The sequence below is a fragment of the Acromyrmex echinatior genome, chromosome 12 (genome assembly GCF_024713525.1).
Source record: "Acromyrmex echinatior isolate Ae372 chromosome 12, ASM2471352v2, whole genome shotgun sequence".
NCBI classification, from domain to species: domain Eukaryota; kingdom Metazoa; phylum Arthropoda; class Insecta; order Hymenoptera; family Formicidae; genus Acromyrmex; species Acromyrmex echinatior.
Window position 1 is genome coordinate 5,622,913 of NC_141863.1, and position 11,342 is coordinate 5,634,254.

At 32.8% G+C, this 11,342-nt stretch overlaps 1 protein-coding gene across 2 annotated transcripts in view; it reads right to left on the reverse strand.

Annotated features, from left to right (window-relative positions):
* Nucleotides 1-9,942, reverse strand: part of 14-3-3zeta (tyrosine 3-monooxygenase/tryptophan 5-monooxygenase activation protein zeta) — a 72,743-nt gene extending 62,801 nt beyond the window's left edge. The window contains exon 1 of one of the 2 annotated variants that reach the window (XM_011062064.2): nucleotides 9,793-9,942. The gene's annotated coding sequence lies outside the window, so the exon portion shown is untranslated. The remainder of the gene's footprint in view (nucleotides 1-9,792) is intronic. The other variant, XM_011062062.2, reaches the window with a different exon arrangement.
* Nucleotides 9,943-11,342: the final 1,400 nt, after the last annotated feature.

Genomic DNA, 11,342 nt, shown 5'->3' on the forward strand with positions numbered 1-11,342 from the left:
ATGTCAAAATTTAAATTGTTGATCAATTTTGTAAATCTTTTTATTTTATCACGTTTATTATTATACGTATAATAAATAATTAATCACTCAAAAATTTTGCGAAAAATAATCGCTAAGTTCGGTGCAGTTATCTTTATATAAATATATAATTAGAGTGTTGCAAAAAAAAATAACTGTATCGCTATGTAAAATTTTAAAAGACGTTGCATAGATTCAACGTAGTTAAATTTTCCCAAGGTGCTCGGGTCGAGTGTTCTCTACGTTGTGCAATCTACGCATTAATTTAAACGCGTTTCCTAAAGCGGCGCGATGTACTTGAAAGCGTACGTCGTGCCCGAAACAGTTCAGAGTCTCGACGGCAGGAAGAGACGCACACGTTAATGACAGAGCTCGTACGAAATGCGGGACTAATTGACGTGCGATAATTAACGCCACTCCCGCGCAAGAGTGACGCGACATACGTTCATGCAATGAAACGTAGTTGCTAGACGCTAATTACATCGCGATCGCCACAAGCGAACATGAAATTCTTTCTACCAATCGTGACAATATTGGCATATAATGATTCGGTAGAATGCAATTTATCGACCTTCAATCAACTTGTCTGTCCATGATATACGTCTGTGTGATAAGAAGCTTAAGTGGCGATATAGCGGATATCTTTTAATTTTTAAATACATTGTTTAGTTAAAGCATTCATCAGTGCGAAACATTCACGAAAGTTCCGCAATATCATTGAAGCGCGAATTTGGAAAGCTCATTTTAACGACCGTATATAAAAAGAAAATGGTTTTGCTAAATCGATAAAAAATTTAGCTAAATACAGATCTGAAAATAATTTTGTTGGATCAAAATAATTACGTAGGAATTTCAAGCGTGAACAACGTTGGAAAAAGTTGTGACATTTTAACAATCAACTTAATCGTCCTACACAATTATTTTATGACTTAACAAAATTATATTCAGATGTGTTATCTACTCAAATTTTTAGAACACAAAACCGACATTTCTATATATGTATAGACTTGTTTTAATCTAAAAAAAATCCATCTAGAAATAAATCTGAAAATAATTTTGAACTATCAAAATAATTATAAAACGATTAAACTGATTGTTAAACTGTTAAAACTTTGCAGCATTGTCAAGAACGTTTAAGCGTTCTACACAATTATTTTGATGGCGCAATAAAATTATTTTCACAAATCTATATTTAATTAATTTAAAAAATAATTTAGCGAAATTGTTCTTTCCGTGTTACAAACCGGATGTCGAGATATGAGTTTGTTGTCACGAGCTGAGTCATACGCTACGTTTTAGGCTGAACGAATATATGTGGGCGACGTTACGCCCAAATGAATGCGACTTTCTTCAATGGACTGGCCGGGCGCGATTTCGATCAACACGGACGTTGCTTTCCAGCCAGGAAATGAGCTCGCGTCAAGTCGAATTCCACTCGCAGATGGAATAATCATTACGACCGACCGCGCACAAACGCGATTTTCAAATCCATTAACGCATTGCCAGCGATCGAACGTTTTCTGCGAATAGAATTAAAAGAAAAATCCAGCTGCTTCTTCTCATTCGCAATCGAAGTCGATTGATTTCTGCGAAGAAATTTCCCCACGAGATGCTACGTGTAAATACTTCATATCCGTAATTTCCTGCGTTCCAGGAATAAAAGAAAAAATCTCTCGCGAAAATAAATTCACTTTGGAAATGAATCCGTAATTATTATAACGCCAAACATAACGTACAGTTGTTAAAATTAGTTGTTAATATTTCAATAACAATTTAATTATGAACGGTTTTGAAATAAGAACATTTGTAATCTTTGTAGTAAATTTATAATAGATTTTAATAAAAAGTCTGGTAATAGCTATCAGTATTTTGTTTAGCGTATTGGTGCAATATTTAATAAATATTACCATATATTATATAATAATAATAATCAACCGTACTATAATAATCAAAAGAGATGGAGGAAACATGATTTTTCGAAAGTATTTAAAAATTTAACTAAATATAGATCTGAAAATAATTTTGTTGATTCATTAAAATATTTATGTAGGATGCTCAAGCTGGTTGCTAGAATGTCAAAACTTTTTGCAGTATTGCTCATTATGTTTGAGATTCCCACGATTGTTTTGATAATCAAATAAAATTATTTTCCGATCTGTATCTAGCTGAATTTTTAGATAATTCAGTAAAATCATTGTTTTCATGTAATAATTAAAAACATTAACGTTTAGGTGGCTTTGATTATATTAATCAAACATTTGATTAAATTTTTGATTAAATTTTTTTTTTAAAGATTTTGTAATATCATCTAGGTTTAATTATTATTATCAGATTATTGTTATCAGACTTTTTTTTCCAGCGAATTAATTAACAAGACGAAAATAATATCTTAAGGGAAATTACGTACTTGCGGTTCTATTCACCAAGCGCAAATCAATAAAGCGTCAGAGATTTTGCTCCTGCTTTCGATAAAATTAGATACATTATACGAAACATCCTTGTAGTTAATTCTGGCATCGGTTTGCGACTTCTCATCATTAGCAGCTAACGATGCACAAGTCGAATAATTATAAATCATCTGTATATAATACGTGTAAGTACAAAGTTTCCCAATAACTTTTAAGTAAGTGGCCTAAAAATTCGCAATTTAGTAAATGGAGTACTCAAATAACCCCAAAAAAAATTATATCTTTATAGTTATATTTTTTATTAATATGTTATAGTGATTTATATTAATTATTCCCTTTTTATTATAAAGATAAAGAAATGTAAAAACAATTAACATTTAAAAAAAAGGACTTCTGTGAATTGATTTATACATAAGCCGTTCTTTTTATACATATAAAAGAATTCTGGGAAATATACTTTTCATTTTTCTTTTACAGAAGAAGGCTTTAAAAAAGCCATCATTCCACTTAAAGGTTAAAGAAGCCGTTAAAAGTTATGTCCTAATATCCGAGTGAAAATTAAAGCCAAACAAGAATTGTTTGTTTGCAAAATTAAATCATTCGGAATTGCAAATGTAATAACAAACAGCGTAAGCTACTGACACATTTAATCGGCTCCATGTTGTTCGCAATATCGAGCGAGCAAATAAATAATACGTCAAACAGGTTACTTATATATACGGAAAGATACACGATTTTTAGTAACATATTCTGTTCATCCGGGATGAAAAACTGGTTGACGCGGATGTGTTATATAAAATTCAAGCAAATACCTGGATGAAATCGAATGATGTACACTAAAAAGAATCGAACTACCAAATGTTGAGTAAAATAATGCCAATCAAATATTCGATTAACCATGTAACCAAAAATAATTTTACTTTCCAAAATATTTAGTAATTAATTATTAATCAAATTGTTGATTAATAATTCTCGACTCTTTTTATATACATGTATAATTCGATTCAGTCCAAGCATTTACTTGAATTTTATATAATACGTCTGCGTCAACCCGGTGTTTTTCCCGGTGAACAGAATATGTTCCCAAAAATCATACATCTTTCTGTATATATTATACTAGTGCAACGAATTATTAATTTATTTGTTTGCTCGTCAATATTACGAACAACATGGAGCCGATTAAATGTATCAGCTGTTTGTAATTACATTTATAATTCCGAATGATTTAATTTTGCAGACTAACAATCCTTGTTTGGCAATTCTTACCTGGTAATGTTACCTATTATCAGACTTTTTTTCAGTGATACATCATACGATATATTGCACACTCGACACGAATTCCGATAGTTTAAATTAAATTTAAAAGTATCGAACGCCGACTTCGCTCAATGCATTACTGGGCAAATCCAGTTGGTTATCAATTAAAACAGGTAAACGAAGCTTCCCTCACACGGTGCCACAATGTCGAGAATCGTGATTAAATTAATACTCCGATTACGACGCAGTATGCAGCAGAGTAATTGCTGTAAACTCTCCCAGGATACGTGAAAGCATTTGTGTGTATATGTGCGTGTGTGTCGCAGTATTGGAGTATAATAAACAATCATATGTACATATATAGGGACATATGCGATCAATATACCATCTGGACATTGATTTTGTGTCGGTTAATAATGTGTAAATGCAACGAGGGCAACTCAATTATTTAAACATATTAATATTAAATTAGCGTTAAATTAATCATATTATATGGCAATTTGCAATATTATTATTTTATATAATTGCTCGAAACAATTTCTGAGAATTGTCTGAAGTTCTCATCAAAATGTTTCTTAAGCCCGGGGATCTACAATAGATTTTTAAGCCTTAAGCCATAAGGAATGGACGAATCAATCAATTATTCTCCTCGCATTCGACTGCAATGGTCAATTTCTTATGGCTTAAAACATCTATTGTAGATGATCCGAATTTATAAACGTCAAAGATTTTAAAATCATGAATATTCCTTCATAGTTTATGGTTTTAAGAATTTATTTCTAAATTCTTGGAAATCTTTTTCATTACGAGACTATATCATGTTCTTAGGAATGCGCTGATAAACGAGACTCACCTGTATATCCTAGCTGGTCATATTGCTTCGACCAGATTACACCGTAAATCGATATATCAAGCACAATTAACCCGCATCTTGCTTTCCGCGAAACCGATAATAGTCCATAGTTCTTAGATTCACAAAGTAGCGCATTACTCTGATCTAATCGAGCGCATCATTTTTTTATCCTTACCATGATTATACTTACATTAAATACGGTATATCTCTCTTGATCATCGCGTTAAAAAACAAAAAATAGTATCGACCACAATATGTCATCTTGTAATGTATTGCAGTAAAAAATACTGAAATATTCAAAATTTTTAAATCGTATTCTTCTTAGATCATTTTGACATCGAATCTTCTAAATGAATATTATTACTCGCCATTTCTTTTTGTAATTTCTTAGTATTTTTATATTTAATTTAAAATCCTCTAATTCTTGTAATCATTTTTAATTAACTCGGAAATAGTCACCTAATTTTTTTTATGTAAATCTGATCTAGGATATTTTTAACCCCAATTAAAATAATTACTATTATATTGACATATTATATGCTATTGTTTTCCGATTTATTAGATTTATTTAGTATTTCTAGAACATTATAGATATGGATCTAATCACAATTTTTTGATACATACGTAATAAACAGGTAAGTAGAAATTAAACAAATAAGTTGAAGAACATTCAATAACTTATTATGATAGTATTTCCTAAAATAAAAAATTTTAATTTAAAATATAAATGCTATTTTATTACAAGTCTTCGATATATAATAGAATTATATATTTAAAGTTTCGTCAAGAATAATTATTAAAAAAGATAAATATGTGCATATTAAACAACATGCAAAATAATATTTTACAAATCACATTTTTTCGCATTTTTTGAGGTGTAAAAATATCCCAGATGACTATTCATAAATTTAAAAAAAAAATACTAATAATGATGACATTACGAGTTTTGATAAAAATGTTCCCTTAAATTATTGAATACTTTCAGAGATACTTCTTTTTTCTCTTTCTCACGCTTAAATTCAGGTAGATTGTGAACGATCAGAAAGGCCGGATGAATGGCGACAGCCGCGAGTAATCGCGAGAGTTGTCGCAAAGAATGAGGAATGCGACGGCCTCCAGAATGTAGAAGAGACCTTCGCTTGTTACGCAAATACGCAGATCCACGGAGATGACGAGATGGTGAAGGGAGGAGGGTGAGATGGAGGGTATCGGCCTTGGCGAAAAGAGTAGACCTCGCCGGCTGTTCGATGACCTAGAGGCAAGGTGGGCGGGAACATTGTAGACAGATAATCTGATAATATCATTACACACCTAAATCTTGAATTAGCGAAGCCTCGAGAGGGAAGAGAAAATTCGTTTGGGTCAAAGTGTATCATATTAAAGACTTTGTTCTTTTTAACTAAACTTCTTACATCTTCTTTATCTTTTCTCTTCTTTTTTCTAAAACGTGAAGAAAAAAAAAGTGAATTTTGCAATTCAGTTCAACTAAAAAGAACAGACCTAATATAAGTTATTTCGAAGGGTCACTTTATATTCCACACGCACACACACACACACACACACACGCACACACACACACACACACACACACACACACACACACACACACACACACACACACACACACACACACACACACACACACACACACACACACACGCACGCACGCACGCACACACACACACACACACACACGCACACACGTTCGTAGTGAACTTATTAATATCTCTAGGTTTGTTATATTAATGCCATGGAAAAACAACTATGCCATTCGCGGTGCAGCTGGATCGCAATAAACCGATATACAGCAGAACATTGATTATCAAATGTCAAATGTTCAACCGTTAATACGAGAACGTGGAAATCATATAATTACGTAATATCTTTCATTTTTGTAAATGAGATACTTATTCCTAGTTAAATAATTTCAGAATGTTTACTGAAATCTTGTAAAAATATTTTCTAAAAACCCGGATTTTCCAGTTTTATTTAAAATTCTAGATTAAAGTATCTAGTTTTAGAGAACTGTAACGCAATTTCAAAACTGGAAGTAACGCAAACAAATATTGTATATTGTAAATTAGAAGGAAACACAAAATTCTATCTGTCCTGCTTTACAATTAGACACAATAAAAAAAAAATCAATGAGCTACTCTTTCATACTGTGTATTTTTTTCTACTATTACTGAGTTTCTTATAAAAATTCGCGACACACAAAAATATATATGTATGCTTTATTGCTAATGCGATTGTCTGTATTTTGTATTAAAGAAAAATTATGAAAAAAAAACAATGCTTTCAAAAAGAGACAGAATTTAAATTTAAAAATAAAATTTCAAAAATTTTTTTATATCAAAAAATTCCATGAAAATCCCTGATTTTCAAAGATAAAAGTTTTATGAAAATTCTAGATTGTTTCCCAAGTTTTTCCAAATAGAAATCCTGAATATTCGCTATTATAGAAAGGATTTAATTAACGAGTAGCGATGTATCGTCTTCGAGAAACGAGATCATTTTCCTTCGTATAATCAGTCATTTAGTAATAGGAATTAAGACATCTTATCTTATTTTATCTTATCTTCTCTCTTTCTCTTTCTCTCTCTCTCTCTCTCTCTCTCTCTCTCTCTCTCTCTCTCTCAAGCTCTTGTGAATTTAGAAATAGATTCAAATGTTTTAACAATTAACATAGAACAATGATGCGTTTTCCTCCGGCCATACTAGTAAGTAACGTGAGAACAGATGTACACGTTCGTGACACATGTAGATCACCTGTTTCGTGGATCACCTCAGCTTCGTACATTTATCAGTTTGTGCGCGAGAAGCGTACATAAAGTGCAGGTGGATAATTGTTCAAAAACGACACGCTACCACAGTGAAATCTCCTCTTATCTCCTTCATCATCTAAATTGTGGCCAGGAAGTTGATTGTGTATCTTGAAACGAAGTGAAAATTAAGCCCTAGAAAAAGCACAGGTAAAGCGGCTGCACAATAAAAGCCACATAAGAAATTGATCAATCATAATCAAATGTAAAATGAATAGTCAACCATGATTGGCTGAATCGACAATTTTTTACGGCTTAGACCTTAGAGCTTAAGTTTTACATCTTACAATCTCATTGTAGACATCTTAACACATTTCAATGTATCTAAAAACTATATATTCTGAGATAAACAATTTCTGAGAGGTTGAAATTTGATATTCTCTGTTTCTCTAAAGATCCCATAATAGAATCTGGCCACGAGATGACAAACTTTTAATTGGTCCGTCATTTTTGTTAACTTCAATAAGTTAGAATAAGTGAGATAGCTAAGTTAGAATGAGATAACATATATAAAAAGAGACAGTATGTACAATACCCTTCTTTTTCACTCTTGTTTTGATAAAATTGCTCGTGGCTAGACTTTGTTATAGGATTTCTACCCTGTTCCTATGGCTGCTTTTCAATTGTGTATAAGGCTTTATTCCTTGCTTCTATTGTATGAGCTTTTCATTGTATCTATACAAAAAGATCGGTTTTGCTGAAGTACCTATAAATTTAGTTAAGTATAAATCTGAAAATTGCGTTTGGAGTATCAAAATAATTATTGGGAGTTAAACTGATTGTTAAGATGTTGCAACTTTTTGCAGCATTGTCATCAATATTTAAGCGTTTTACAGAAGTATTTCTATAGTTCGACAAAATTATTTTCAGATTCGTATTTAACTAAATTTTTTAATATTTTAGCGAAACAGTTATTCCTTTATAGAGATGAATTATTCCTTTATATAATGAATTCGCTTACTTTTGTAATATTCATCTCGTTTCAAGATACATAATTGACCTCCCAGTGATCAGTGATGTTGGGATCAAAATGTATATGCCGAATCGAGGTGAAAACTACAAAAGTGAGCGAATTTACTGAAACAGTTCTAATTTAATTGATCATCGTCTAGTAAATTTGCTCAATTTTGTAATTTTCATCTCGTTTCAAAGATACACAATCGACTTCTTTGAAATGAGATGCATGAAAATTACAAAAGTGAACGAATTTATTGGAATATTTATAATTTCATTGATAACATCTAGTAAATTTGCTCACTTTCGTAATTTTCATCTCGTACCAAGATACACAATCGATCCCTTTGAAACAAAGTGAAAATTACAAAAGTGAGCGAGTTTACTGAAATATTCACCAACTTCATTGGTCAACATCGAGAGAATTTGCTCACTTTTACAATTTTCATCTCGTTTAAAATACACAATCGATCTCCGTCATTGCGCGAGGTGTCCTCAGCTGCAATTATTCACGTTATTAATCTCCTGACTCGTCGATAAAGATATGAAACTCTCCTCTCCTCTCGCGACGCGTAATTAACGCACCGCCCACCTGCGTGTGAAACTGCCGAAGACATTTTTAAACGACGCCAAAAGACGATTACGACATCGCAAATAATAACTCCTTACGGACGACGGTTTTGTAAGGGTTAAACGAATTTCGGGAAAGAAAGAAAAGGAAAGAGAAAGCGAGAAGGCAGACGAGGAGAAAGAGATGGAGACAAAGGAGGAAAAAAAAGCGATCGATGATCGGGCGAGCGAGCTCCGCCGCCTCCCTCCCTTCCCCTCGTTAATCATCACTTCTAATCGTCTCTTATCATCCCTTATCTGATAATTAGTCGTAACAACGCAAATACATCCCCACGACGCATCATTTCCTCGAGATGGCCCGGCAACGTGCAAAGAATTTTGTCGCCGGCCGCGAAAGCAACATGGCGGCTGCGAGAAACGAGACGACTGGCACTCCTCGCACTCTCTTTCTCTTTTCCTCGCACGGCGTCTCGTGCGTCATCGGTGCGGCCGCCTTCAGGCCGTCGATCGCGGCGACGTAGCCGAAAGAGAGAAAGAGATAGATAGATATATAGATATGTATATATATATATATATATAGAGAGAGAGAGAGAGAGAGAGGACAAATCCGTCGCTCGTATCTCGCACGAAATGATCACCCCGTTAGATATAATCCCGCGAGATCCGACTCAATCTCGTCGATATCTTTACAGAGGTGCGAGACACACGGCGATCCCCGACACATCGTCGCCGGCGAGATCCCCGAGCAACGGACCGCCCGACGACGTCGGGCGGCATGGCTACGGGGTCCACACGAGCCGCGTTGCGGCGCACGTCGCGCAATCCGTCGTGGACGCGGCCAAAGATGGTTGCGATCCCGACATCACATATAACGGTGAAGGTGAACGACTACCAGATAAAGCGGACTCACCTTCGGAGTGCTGTAAGTGGCCTGGGAAATCGGGCTCTCGACGTGTTCAACAGCTACCGTTCACTACGTTCTCGCTGAATGCACTGGCGCGACTAGCGGAAACCGCCATCTTGCCCGGCGCTCGCGCGCCTACTTCCGGCGCGATGCGGCGCGCCGATTTGAATCGCTCGTTTGCTCCTTCTAAATTAGATGAAATGGTATATTAATGTGCTCGTAATCGAAGTAAATTTAATCTTACAGTAATCTTATATCGTAATCTTATATTTATAAATCTACTTAGTATTTAATATTAATTTTAGATCAACGGGATTCAAATATTTATGTACGAGAATGTTCTTGTAAAAAGAAACGAGTTTTTTTTGAGGTTCGATTGCACCAATGTTATTTTAGCTTTAAGCGAAGCTTGAAATTCTCTCTCTTTCTCTCTCTCTCTCTCTCTCTATCTCTCTCTTTCTCTCTTTCTCTCTGTCTCTCTTTTTCTCTCTCAGCTTTAAAAAAAAATGTTTCATGCCTCGTTTAAAGTTAAAGTAATGTTGATGCAATCAGACCTAAAGTTTTTAGAGTAAATCACTCTGGATAGTGAAATCTTATTCTTCAAGACTTTTAACTCTTTAGAGTGAAAGATTCCATTAAATAATTTAGAAAATATTAACATTTAAATATCTTTAATAAAAATAATCCAAGTTGCTTTATAACATAAAGAAAATTGAATTGTTTAATATTTTTTAAAAAGGATTTATAATTTAATGGATCCAATAGAAATTTTGAATACATATTATACAAATATGTACCATGAAATAAATATAATACATATGTTTAAAAATATAACGTTGTATACCTATATCAAACTATACAACTATTAATTCGTAATCTTGTAGCACAATTTATTATAGTAATATTGGCTCAATATATCTACAATCATAACAATACTTAATCAATATCTCACCAATGAAATGTACTCGAAATATAATGTTATAATGATATCGAATGATTATCGTTAATAAAGAATTTTTCTTATTTTATAACAAAAAAATTGTTCTAGAAATTCAATAATTAGAAAGATATAATTATTGAATTTTTATGACAATTTTGTTATTTTGTTGTTATAATAACATACATATTATCCATTTATAGAAAAGGAAAAATTGTTTACTATAACGACAATCATTTTATTCTAACATCTTTAAGGCTTACAACTAAAATTAAATGAAATAGTAGATTAATGTACTCGTAATCGAAGTAAATTTAATCTTATAATACTCGTACTTATATTTATAAATCTTACTATCTAACATTAATTTTAGATCACGGAACTCAAATATTTATATATAAAATAACAAAGTTGAGATATTTAATCGGACGTATTTATCTCTTTCAAATCTATCACCTTTTCTTCAGAAATTCTGGTTTGGTTTTTTTGGAGGAAATTCTAGTCTTTTTGTTTAAAAATGTTTTAGTGGATTTAAAGATGACTTTAAAATTGTATGCGTAATAATATAGTTATTAGGTGTTGGAATTAATTCGTAGCGTTTTTTAATGAAAGAATGTTA